At 44.8% G+C, this 13,550-nt stretch overlaps 1 protein-coding gene across 1 annotated transcript in view; it reads left to right on the top strand.

Moving 5' to 3' along the window:
• Nucleotides 1–13,550, top strand: part of LOC141106401 (membrane-spanning 4-domains subfamily A member 4A-like) — a 72,898-nt gene that overhangs the window by 23,113 nt on the left and 36,235 nt on the right. The window lies entirely within an intron of this gene.

The raw sequence follows: 13,550 nt of genomic DNA, 5'->3' as shown, positions 1-13,550 counted from the left end.
TGGCCTGCTGGGAGCGCCTATTTATTTGGGGTGGAGCCAGATGTTCGGGGTTCTGTGCCACCTGGACGGCTGTCTGGGTGGACGTGTGTTATGTTGCCCCAGGCTGCTAGGTCGGAAGCCTGAGGCCTATCCCAGGGACTAGTGGCTGCTAGGCTATCTGAGGGCCTATCCATAAGCAGGAGAAGCAGAGCAAGGTTGAGACTGCGGGCTTGTAGTCCAACCAGAAGTAGCAGTTCCGCTGGCCGGGGGAACTTGCTGTGGTTGGAGGTAGAGGGGAAGCTGTCGCCACTAAGGGACCATCACTTCCACTGTGAGTAAGCTAAGGACAGTACCAGAGCAGACTTCTCACCAGCCGGGGACAGTGAACTAGTGGGAAAACTTCAGCAAGTGCCAAGTCAGGGACCCAGTGGGACAGCAGAGGTGACGGTTGTGGAGCATCAGTGAGTGCCAACCCAGGGACCTAGCATGTCAGCGGGGGTGACGCTCAACGAGTATCTGTGAGTGCCAAGCCAGGGACCCAGCAGGGAAGCAGGGGTGACGCTTGAGGAATATACTGAAAAGAAATGGGCGAGCATAAGTTCGGGCCGAACTTTGGTCGTTCGGATGTTCTGCGAACACCGAACAATATGCGTTGTTCGGGGCAAATTTGAAAGCCACCGAAACACCGTTAAAGTCTATGGGACACTAACATGAAAAATCAAAAGTGTTCATTTTAAAGGCTTATATGCAAGTTATTGTCATAAAACGTGTTTGGGGACCTGGGTCCTGCCCCGGGGGACATGTATCAATGAAATTTTTTTTTAACCACTTCACTACCTGGCCATAGTAAAATGACCTCCACAGATGGGATCTCCCATCCTGGGTGGACGTCATATGAAGTCCTGGGCTTCCCGGCCGTCTAGCTCAGGACCCGGTGCGTGTGCCCGGCGGCCGCGATGTCCGCCGGGCACCCGCGATTGCCCTGTAACCGGGCCGGACCGTGGATCTGTGTGTGTAAACACACAGATCCACGTCCTGTCAGTTGAGAGGAGACCGATCTGTGTTCCCAGTACTCGTCTCCCCCTAGTGGTTAACCCCTTCCCTGCCTGTCACATTTATACAGTAATCAATGCAATCCTATAGCATTGATCGCTGTATAAATGTGAATGGTCCCAAAAATGTGTCAAAAGTGTCCGCCGATGTGTCCGCCATAATGTCACAGTCACGAAAAAAATTGCGTTTGCCGCTATTACTAGTAAAAAAATAAATAAATTTTTTTTTTTTAAAATGCCATAAATCTATCCCGTATTTTGTAGACGCTATAACTTTTGCGCAAACCAAACCAATCAATATACGCTTAAAACTATTTTTTTTACCAAAAATATGTAGAAGAATACGTATCGGCTGAAACTGAGGAAAAAATGTGTTTTTTTTTTTTTAAATTGGGATATTTATTATAGCAAAAAGTAAATAATATTATGTTTTTTTCAAAATTGTTGCTCTTCTTTTGTTTATAGCGCAAAAAATAAAAACCGCAGAGGTGATCAAATACAACCAAAAGAAAGCTCTATTTGTGGGAAAAAAAGGACGTCAATTTTGTTTGGGTACAACGTCGCACAACCGCGCAATTGTCGTTTAAAGTGCGACAGCGCTGAAAACTAAAAATTGGTCTGGGAAGGAAGGGGGTAAAAATGCCCTGTATTGAACCAGTTAAAAAAACGGCCGTTTTTTCGGGAGCAGTGATTTTTTTAATGCTTAAAGTGAAACAATAAAAATGAAATATTTCTGTAAATAGTGTGCCTGGGGGGTGTCTATAGTAAGTCTGTAAAGTGGCGCATTTTTCCTGTGTTTAGAACAGTACCTCAGAAAAAATACATTTCTAAAGGAAAAATTGGCATTTAAAACTGATCTCGGCTGTAAGGAATTGTCGGGTCTCGGCAATATAGATAAAACTCATTGAAAAAAAAGAGCATGGGATCCCCCCAGTCCATTACCAGGCCCTTTGGGTCTGGTATGAATATTAAGGGGAACCCCGAACCAAAATTAAAAAAAAAAATGCGTGGGGGGTCCCCCTAAAATCCATACCAGGCCCTTCGGTGTGATATGGAAATTAAGGGGAACCCTGCGCCAAATTTTAAAAAAATGGCGTAGGCGCCCCCCAAAATCCATACCTGACCCTTTAGGTCTGGTATGTATTTTAAGGGGAACCCTGCGCCAAGATTAAAAAAAAATAGTGTAGGGGTCCCCCCCAAAATCCATACCAGACCCTTATCTGAGCACGCAACCTGGCAGGCCATAGGAACCATACCAGGCCACATTCCCTCAACATGTGGAGGGTGCTTTAGGGTAGCCCCCCAAAGCACCTTGTCCCCATGTTGATGGGGACAAGGGCCTCATCCCCACAACCCTTGCCCAGTGGTTGTGGGGGTCTGCCGGCGGGGGCTTATCAGAATCTGGACCCCCAGATCCCGGCCTCCCCCCTGTGTGAAATAGTAAAGGCCTACCATTTCACAGAAAAAGTGTCAAAATGTTAAAAACGACAAGACACAGCTTGGGGACAATTCCATTATTAAAAAAAAAAAAAATGTCCCACGATGTCTAGTCATCTTCTTCTGTACGCCGCGATGGACCGAAAAAGAAAAAGAAATCCGCAACCGATCCACCTCTATGGGAGGCTCCCGCCATGTGATGCTTCTTCGCTTATGACAGTTCTTATATAACTGAGGGCGGGGCCACCCGGTGACGTACCTGGCTGACCCCGCCCCCTCTTACACCACTGGGGTTTCCCTATGGCTTCCCCGTGGTGTCAGAGGGGGCAGGATTACCCATTTACGTCACCAAATGGCCCCGCCCCCTCTGACACCACTGGGACTTCCCTATGGCTTCCCTGTGGGGTACTTGTACCCATTACCATTTCACACAGCGGGGAGGCCAGGATCTAGGGGTCTGGTATGGATTTTGGGGGGGACACCTACACCATTTTTTTTTTAATTTGCCTCAGGGTTCCCCCTAATTTCCATATCAGACCTGAAGGGCCTGGTAGGGATTTTAGAGGGACCCCCACACAATTTTTTTTTTTTAATTTTGGTTAGGGGTTCCCCTTATTATTCATACCAGACCCAAAGGGCCTGGTAATAGACTGGGGGGGACCCCATGCTTTTTTTTTCAATGAGTTTTATCTATATTGTCGAGACCTGACAATTCATTACAGCCGCGATCAGTTTTAAATGACAATTTTTTCTTTAGAAATCTCATTTTTCTGTGGTACTGTTCTAAACACGGGAAAAATGCGCCACTTTACAGGTATACTATAGACACCCCCAGGCATGATATTTAAAGGAATATTTCATTTTTATTGTTTCACTTTAAGCATTAAAAAAATCACTGCTCCCAAAAATATCAGTTTTTAAAAAAAATGTTTGCATTGATACTATCCCCTGGGGCAGGACCCGGGTCCCCAAATACGTTTTATGACAATAACTTGCATATAATCCTTTAAAATGAGCACTTTTGATTATTCATGTTCGTGTCCCATAGACTTTAACGGTGTGCGTGTGTTCTGCCAAATTTTTTGCCTGTTCGGTATGTTCTAGTGCAAACTGAACCGGGGGATGTTCGGCTCATCCATAATACTGAATACTAAAAGTGGAAGAGCTCAAGTGATTCAGTGGCTATTGGGTCCAAGGTCTAGTGAAAGACTGGGAGTTCATTGAGTAAAGATCCATAGTGAGTGACTGTCGAGTTAGGAGAACTGTTTGTGTTGCCAATAGTTGAGTATAACTACGGTTAGTAACTGCTACAAGATTGTTGCTATAGGAGACAGCGGTCCTACCTATACAGAAACGATGTCTGGCTGGAGGCCTTCACCTGTATAGCTGTCTGCCTATGGAAGTCTCGGAGTCTGCCAATTACCGTTGCATGTTCCTAAGGGTGTCCTGGCACTAACCCTCTCTCCCGCATTTCTGTTCGAGAGACAATAAATCTCTTTGCATTCAAAAAGTAGAAGAAATGGCTGCACTTTGGTGTACAAACGTACACCAGGCCATTCTTGGTGTAAGTTTTCAAATACAGTTTCAGGCAGGCGATTCAGTGATCTGCAGTGCAAAAAATATATATACAGTCTCCTACATATATATCCACTGCATTCCAGTCTAGCCAAGTCTATATCTGACTGCAGGCAATTCCTGGTGTACGTATTCAAATACACTTTCAGGCAGACAGGGAGGTGATTCAGTGATCTGCAGTGCATTAAATATATATACAGTTTCCTACATATATATATATATAACCACTGCATTCTAGTCTAGCCAAGCCTATATCTGACTGCAGGTCATTCCTGGTGTACTTTTTCTATTAAACTTCAGGCGGTGTTTTGCTAATAACATTTTACAGCATGTCTGGAAGGCCACCGAGAGGCAGATGCTCACAGGACACTAAAAGAGGGTAAGCAGGCTCTGTGTCTACAGCCAACAGTGCTGGTCTTGGACAACGTGCATCCTCAGCACGTGGCCGTGTGGCACGCTTGTCCTTTTTTTGGCAGCTGGCCGTGTTGATCCACAACATGCAGAAGAGTTGGTAGAGTGGATAACTAAGCTGTCCTCATCCTCCTCATCCTCATCCTCTGTCACCCAGGCTCAGAGTAGTTTGCCTGCCAATGCAGCTACCAAAGCGGCCTATTCTATCGGCTCAATGTCATCAGTCACTCCTTCCCTAGCCCCACCATCATGCATGGAGGAGTCCCCCGAACTGTTCAACCACAGTATTGGGTACATGCTGCAGGAGGATGCACAGCATTTTGAAGGCTCAGATGATGGTACCCAGGTTGAGGAAGGCAGTAACGTGAGCCCAGAGAGAGGGGGTGCCCAAGAAGGACAAGAAATTGTCAGTCATGTTCCCTCATGTGACCTCATCATCCCCTCCCTTGCTCCAGTGATGAACAGGGAGGGGATGATGAGGTCACTGACTCCTCGGTGGGTGCCTGATAGAAGAGAGGAAAAGGAGAAGGAGGCACATCTCCAATGAGGCAGGATGCCCTCCACGGGCCAGCTTAAGGGCAGCCACCCGACTGCATCACACCGCAAAGCTCCGCATGTGCAGGGTGCTGCTGACTCCCCGCGTACTTTGAAAAGTTCTTTGGTGTGGGCCTTTTTTGATATGTGTGCAGCAGATCGCACCGTTGCTGTTTGCAACATATGTCTGAAGCGTATCAAGTGTGGCCAAAAGAACAGCCGCTTGGGCACCACATGCTTGACCAGACATATGTCGACCTCCCATGCAGTTCGTTGGCAACAGTACTTAAAAGACCCACACCAAAGAACAAGGCGGACCTCTCCTTGCTCCTCATCTGCTGATATCTCCAACCCCACTATACCTTCAGTCCTCTCAGAAACCTGCACAGAGAGGAATGAAGGTGTAGAATTAAGTGTGCCAAGTACTTGCGGGCAATCTGCTATCGCTACACCAACATCCGATTGTAGCAGGCAAATTTCCCTACCCCAGTTGCTAAACCGTAGAAAGAAATTTGGGCCCAGCCATCCACATGTACAGCGGCTGAATGCTAGCTTGGCTAAATTGCTAGCACTCCAACTGCTGCCTTTTCAGCTGGTAGACTCTGCCCCCTTTCGTGAAATGTGCGGTACCTCAGTGGCAGGTTCCCAAACACCATTTCTTTTCACGGAAGGCCATTCCGGCTCTCTACCGGCATGTGGAAGGCAATGTCTTGGTCTCGTTGGACAGGGCGATCACCGGTAAGGTGAATATTACCGCTGACTCATGGTCCAGCAGGCATGGATAGATGCCATGCGGTGCTTGAGTTGGTCTGCTTAGGGGACAGAAGCCACATTGGGGCAGAGATCCTGTCAGCTCTACAGGGGCAGACTCAGAGGTGGTTGACGCCACGCCAGCTTCAGCCAAGAATGATGGTTTGTGACAATGGCACCAACCTCCTCTCCGCCCTCTGACAGGGACACTTGACCCATGTTCCCTGTTTGGCTCATGTCCTTAATTTGGTGGTGCAGCAGTTCTTGTGCAGGTACCCGGGCTTACAGGATCTCCTGAGGCAGGCCAGGAAAGTCTGTAGGCATTTCCGCCGGTCATATAATGCCAGTGCTCGGCTGACTGACCTTCAAAGTAATGCAACCTGCCCAAGAACTGCTTTATTTGTGACATGCCCACAAGGTGTAACTCAATGTTAGCAATGCTGCAGCGGCTGCACACGCAGCAGAGGGCCATCAATGAATACCTGTGTGAGTATGGCACCAGGATAGGGTCAGGGGAGCTTGGCTTTTTTTCGCCACGCCAGTGGCTACTGATCAATGATCAAAAAATATTACTCTGCGCTTGCTCAATAATTAGCAGCTAACACAACAAACAGAAATGTTGCTCAAAACAAGTGTATCAAAGTGTAGCGCTGTGGTGCCAAATTAAATAACCATAATTAATAGTGAATTGTACATATAACACATGTAGTGAAAAAATTATATGACAAAGTAATATAAAATAAAGTCTCTAGTAATCTCCAAGTGTCAATCATGCGCGGAGATTAATCGCAGTCCATATTGGAATGGAACAGTCCTGATCCCCGTGTAGATAGCCAATAAGGTAGATGAAAGGTGAAAATACCAATGTGATAGTACCACCACCAGAATGAATGCAGGCTTACCAGAAAGTTTGAACTCAAAAGAACATACGTTCTATGAGTCAAACGAGCTTGTATTGCCAACCGGCAATGGAGGAGGAACCTTAGAAATCAACGGTGATTGGAATCTGGAGTCCCCAAAGCCTTCATGGAAGGGTCTACACTGACACATAGGTTATTACATGGATCCTGCTTAACCCTTCTCTCCCCCCGTCCCTGTAGCCCCTGCGGTAAAAATCTTTAGGGACCTTGTCCTTGAGGATCTTGCAAAATTACCCGAGAAACATATTCACCACCCACCGCTGTCAAAAGATGGACTGCAATCTTTGTGTGCACTGAAAAACTTGGTTGTCCGTCCAGCGGATAAGGGGGGTGGTATTGTGGTTCTAGATAAGAGTCAATACGAAGAGGAGATGTATCGTATTTTGAGCGAACCTGACACATACAGGGAACTCCCTAATAATCCCACTAATGTATATAAAAAACAGCTTCAGAAACTTATCTCTAAAGGTTATGATTCAAGGATTTTGAGGTGGGATCCATGTGATAACCTATGTGTCAGTGTAGACCCTTCCATGAAGGCTTTGGGGACTCCAGATTCCAATCACCGTTGATTTCTAATGTTCCTCCTCCATTGCCGGTTGGCAATACAAGCTCATTTGACTCATAGAACGTATGTTCTTTTGAGTTCAAACTTTCTGGTAAGCCTGCATTCATTCTGGTGGTGGTACTATCACATTGGTATTTTCACCTTTCATCTACCTTATTGGTTATCTACACAGGGATCAGGACCGTCCCATTCCAATATGGACTACGATTAATCACCGCACATGATTGACACTTGGAGATTACTAGAGACTTTATTTTATATACTTTGTCATATAATTTTTTCACCATATGTGCTATATGTACACTTCACTATTACTTATGGTTATTTAATTTGGCACCACAGCGCTACACTTTTATACACTTACTGATCAAGGATGCATGCACTGTCCTGTCACCATTTGAGGAGGCCATGAGGATGGTGAGCAGTGACAGTGCATGCATCAGTGATACTGTCCCTCTTGTCTTCCTGTTGGAGCACATGCTTCATTGAATAATGGACAGGGCACTTGAGGCAGAACAGAGGGAGAAAGAGGAGGACATCCTTACCTGTCAAGGCCCCCTTTATCCAGACAGTATTCCTGTGGGCCCACCGATCACGCAGTAAGAGGAGGAGGAGGAGGATGAGTATTGTGTCAGCATGGAGGTGGAGCCTGGCACTCAGTATCAGCAGCAGTCTTCAAGGGATCATTTTCAGTCTCCAGAAACCCATGGACTTATACGTGACTGGGAGGGGTTGGCTGTGGATCATGTCATCCTTAGTGACCCAGAGGACTCCAGATCGAATGCCTCAGCAAACCTTTGCCACATGGCCTCCCTGATCCTGCAAAGCCTGCGAAAGGACCCTCGGATTCGTGGTATCAAGGAGAGGGATTATTACTGGCTGGCAACCCTTCTTGATCCACGTTACAGGTTGCGGAATTTATCCAGCCTTCGCAGAGTGTGCAGAGGATGAAACATCTTCAGGAGGCCTTGCAGAAAGGTTTGTGCAATGCGTTTCCAGAGCCTGGGAGGTTACAATTTCCTGGCCCTCCCGGACAACGTTTTGCTGAGGCTTCGGTCAGTCACAGAAGGAGCGGTGGAGAAGGTGGCCGTCTGACCGATGCGTTCAGACAATTCTTTAGTCCGCAGCCCCAAGGTCTGATCGGCTCCAGCAACCATTGTCAGTGTCTGATTTACATGGTGCAGGAATACCTAGGGGCAAGATCAGACTTCGAGACCTTTCCAACCGAAAATCCACTGGGTTACTAGGTCTTGAGGATGGATCACTGGCCAGAGCTTGCACAATATGCAATTGAGCTACTGGCCTGTCCTGCATCCAGCGTTCTTTCTGAACGCACATTCAGTGCTGGAGGCTTTGTAACCGATCACAAAGTGCGCCTGTTCACAGACTCAGTTGATCGGCTCACCTTCATAAAAATGAATCAGTCTTGGATCACCAGCTACCAAGCACCTGATGCTGATGAAACCGAATAGTTTTTCTATGAATGGGAGAGCCCTTGAAGACTGCCTATGCTGAGTGACTATCCTGTTATGCTGAGTGACTATCCTATTCCTCCTCAATGTTAATGTTTATAGCTTCTAAGAACATTTTTGTTTCAGGGCACCACCACCAGTGCCTAAGGCCCAATTTTTCTGCCCCTGTTTAACAGGGGAGTGTAATTACAATTTTTGCTGTAATATTTTGCAGCTGGGCTCGTTCCTGAGCTCAACTAGAGTATCAGTGAGGGGTTGCAGTGTTGTGCAACCACCACCAGTGCCTAAGGCCCAACTTTTCTGCCCCTGTTTAACAGGGGCATGTAATTACAATATTTGCTCTAATATTTCACAGCAGGGCCTGTTCCTGCGCTCAACATCAGAATCTGTGAGGGGTTACAGTGTTGTGGCACCACCACTGCCTAAGACCCAATTTTTCTGCCCCTGTTTAACAGGGGCGTGTAATTACCAAGTTTTGATCTAATATTCCACAGCAGGGCCCATTCCTGCACCCACCAAGAGTAACAGTGGTGCCACAACACAGTAAGCCCTCACAAACACCTAAGGCCCAAATTTCTGCAGAGTATATAGGGCAGGCCGTATAGTATATATCCCCTACTTTCAAACATCCAACTTACAAACGACTCCTACTTACAAACGGAGGGAGAAAACAGGAAGTGAGAGGAAATCTACCCCTAGGAAGAGAAATTCTCTCCTGTAAGAGTTAATATGGGAAAAAGGTGTCTCCACTGATGCTTTATCACCAGTCCTTATTTCCCTAATAACCCCAAATTTTCAAAATCCAATTGTCATTGGGACAGAAAGTGAGGTGAAATCTTCCGAACAGGGGCACAGACAGCAAAACAAATGTTACAGGGGTGATAACCCTTCCCTATGTTATCCAAAAAGCTGAAAAATTGATTTTTGGCTGGAGCTACACTTACAAAATGTACCTGTTCCAAATTACAAACAGATTCAACTTAAGAATGAACCTACAATCCCTGTCTTGTTTGGACCACCTGTATACTGCTGTTCAGAGTATATAGGGCCTGGGGGCCCCACGCCTTTTCTTTTTTTAAATTGGGTGCGGGGTTCCCCTTAATATCTATACAACACCCAAAGGGCCTGGTAATGGGCTGGGAGGGTACCCATACTATTTTTCTCAATAATTTTCATCCATATTACCGGGACCCGACATTACATTACAGGCCGCAAGCAGTTTTAAATGACTTTTATTACTTTAGAAATGTCATTTTGCGCAGGGACTGTTCTAAGCATGGGAAACATGCGCCACTTTACAGGCATACTATAGACACCCCCCAGGTACGATATTTAATGGAATATTTCACTTTTATTTTTTCACTTTAAGCATTATTAAAATCACTGCTAAAACTTTTTTTTGCATTGATACATGCCCCCTGGGGCCGGACCCAGGTCCCCAAACACTTTTTAGGTTAATAACTTGCATATTAGCCTTTAAAATTCCCACTTTTGATTTTTCACGTTTGGGTCCCATAGACTTTAGCGGTGTCCGATTGTTCGCGCCAACTTTCGGTCCGTTCACATGTTCTGCCACGAACCGAACCGGGGGGTGTTCGGCTCATCCCTATACACAATCCTATACCCACAGTTGATCCAGAGGAAGGCGAAAAACCCCAGGAAAGCATGATCCAATTTGCTATAGCAGAGGAAGAAATTCCTTCCTGATCCCAGAGAGGCAATCGGATTTTCCCTGGATCAACTTTACCTATAAATGTTAGTATCCAGTTATATTATGTACATTTAGGAAAGAATCCAGGCCTTTCTTAAAGCATTCTACTGAGCTGGCCAGAACCACCTCTGGAGGGAGCCTATTCCTCATTTTCACAGCACTTACTGTGAAGAAACCTTTCCGTATTTGGAGATGAAATCTCTTTTCCTCTAGATGTACAGAATGCCCCCTTCTCCTCTGTGTTGACCGTAAAGTGAATAACTTAACACCAAGTTCACATATTTGTACATGTTGATCATATCCCCCCTTAATCCCTTAATCTCCTTTTCTCAAGAGAGAATAAATTTAGTTCCTCTAATCTTTCCTCATAGCTGAGGTACTCCATGCCTCTTATCAGTTTGGTTGCCTTTCTCTGCACTTTCTCCAGTTCCCTTATATCTTTTTTGAGAACTGGTGCCCAAAACTGAACTGCATATTCCAGAAGAGGTCTTACTAATGATTTGTACGGGGGAAAAATAATATCTTTATCTCTGGAGTCCATATCTCTCTTAATACAAGAAAGGACTTTGCTTGCTTTGGAAACCGAAGCTTGGCATTGCGTGTTATTATTGAGCTTATGATCTACCAAAACCCCAGATCCTTCTCCACTATGGATTCCCCCAGTTGTATTCCCCCTAGAATGTATGATGCATGCATATTCTTACCCCCCAAGTGCATAACTTTACATTTATCAACATTAAACCTCATCTGCCACATAGTTGCCCAATTAGACAGTGCATTGAGGTCAGCTTGTAAATTGGAGACATCCTGTAAGGACGTTATTCCACTGCATAGCTTAGTGTCATCGGCAAAGACTGAAATTATACTTTTAATCCCAGACCCTATATCATTTATAAAGATATTAAAAAGTAAGGGTCCCCAGCAGTGAACCTTGGGGTACACCACTGATAACCTTAGACCATTCAGAGTAAGAATCATTAACCACTACTCTCTGAATTCGCTCTTTTAGCCAGTTTTCTATCCATTTACAAACTGATGTTTCCAAGCCTATAGACTTTACCTTACACTTTAGCCGTGTGTGTGGGGAACTGTATCGAACGCTTTTGCAAAATCCAAGTATACCACGTCCACAGCCACCCCTCTGTCCAAGGTTTTACTTACCTCCTCATAAAAAGAAATCAGATTTATTTGACAACTTCTGTCTTTCATGAATCTATATTGTCTGTTGCTTAAAATATTAATTTCCAGCAAGAACTCTTCTATGTGGTCTTTTATTAAACTCTCCAGTAACTTCCAGACTATAGAAGTTAAACTAACAGGTCTATAGTTACTTGGTAAAGACTTTGTTCCCTTTTTAAATATAGGCACCACATTGGCCCTATGCCAATCCAGTGGTACTATTCCTGTCATTAATGAGTCCCTAAAAATTAGATACAAGGCTTTGAAATGACAGAGCTCAATTCTTTTAGGATCCGTGGGTGGATGCCATCTGTTCCAGGTGGTTTATCAACCTTTATTCTGTCTAAATATTTCTGGACCATATCACTTTTGAGCCATTGTGAATCATTTGGGGCCGTGTCACTACCACCCCCATTATGAACATGAGCTCCCCCATGCTCCTTTGTATACACAGAGCTGAAGAAAGTATTTAATAAATTAGCCTTCTCTTTGTCCCCAGTCACCCACTCCAGAATATTTTGTAAAGGGCCTACATGCTCAGACTTGACCTTTTTACTATTAATATATTTGAAGAATTTTTGGGGGTTTGTCCTACTATCTTTTGCAATCTTTTGCTCTCTTAACGTTAAGTGTTTTTATCTTTCCCGTATGTGTTTTTTGCTTACAGGTAACATCAAATGAAATCATGTTATGGTTACTGCTACCCAGATGTTCCTTTATATGAACATTAGTAATAAGCTCTGCATGGTTTGAGATTACCAGGTCCAACAGAGCATCATTCCTAGTTGGGGCCTCAATAAACTGGACCATAAAGTTGTCCTGTACTAGGTTTAAATGTTTACCCTTTAACTGTTCCAGCAGTGCCATTACTCCAGTCAATTTCCAGGTAGTTAAAATCCCCCAATTATTATCACTGTCCCAGCCCTTGCAGCCCTTTCCATCTGTGCAAGGAGTCTCCATCTCCTCATTAACATTGGGTGGTCTATAACAATCTCCAATGATTAACTTTGAACTACGCACATCTATATGCAGTTCCACCCATAATGCTTCAGCCACATCACATTCTCCATCAATTAGGTCCTCATTCACACTTGTTATTGGAGACCTGAAGACAGCCTTTGTCCAACCAGCCTGGAACATAGCTTCTCACATGCAGAAATTGTGGCGTGGCACTGGGAATCAGAATCAGCCTATCAACTCTATACTTTTGTCCCTAGTAGTTTCAAATCTGTAATGCAACCCAACGTTTAACAACCAGAAGTGGCCTTCAGATGCCCAACCTGGCTCTAGCCTATACTGGTTATTGAGCCCTGAAAAAAAATAGCTATAAAATCCAAGGACAAAGGGGACAGGGTTAATTAGACTAACATGAGCTGTTTATAAACTCTAACTCTATAATAAACAGGTTCAACTTCTAATACATTGGAAGGTGACCGCTACACACATACAGTAGCACAGACCTAACTATCTGGCACTGTGCATGTGGGATAATAACAATAAGACAAAGATTAGGCACCCAAAAAGCTATGGGCAGCTTTGGTTAAACTATTGGAACATAGCAATACTTGCCTAATAGTCACTACTTCTGGTCTGGGTAAAAATACAGCAGCAGTAGCAGCCCATTGTGACTCAATTCTCGCTCTGTTTCTCTCTCCACTTCCTCCATATGGGGTTTCTAAAGTCAGCCCCCAGAGACAGGAACTGTATGTGAATAATCTCTGTGAACATTAGGCAGCAGAGCCACTTACAGACAGTACAGGGCAGCACATCCCTGGAAAATTTTTACAGAACTGCATTAATTTGTGTATTTAATATCAGCTTGGAGTTCAACTTTAAAACATATCTAAACTCGTAAACTGCAACATATCATTTTTTATTTTTAAATCCTTAGATGTGGTGGTGCATTAGGTTCCCTTTTTAAAGGCTTTTTTAACTTTTTGTTTAGCTGGTGATCCCATAGCT

This window comes from Aquarana catesbeiana, linkage group LG08 (genome assembly GCF_042186555.1).
Source record: "Aquarana catesbeiana isolate 2022-GZ linkage group LG08, ASM4218655v1, whole genome shotgun sequence".
In the NCBI taxonomy this organism is placed as follows: Eukaryota; Metazoa; Chordata; class Amphibia; order Anura; family Ranidae; genus Aquarana; species Aquarana catesbeiana.
The sequence above is the reverse complement of the archived record's forward strand: the minus strand, read 5'-3'. Positions and strand labels throughout refer to the sequence as shown.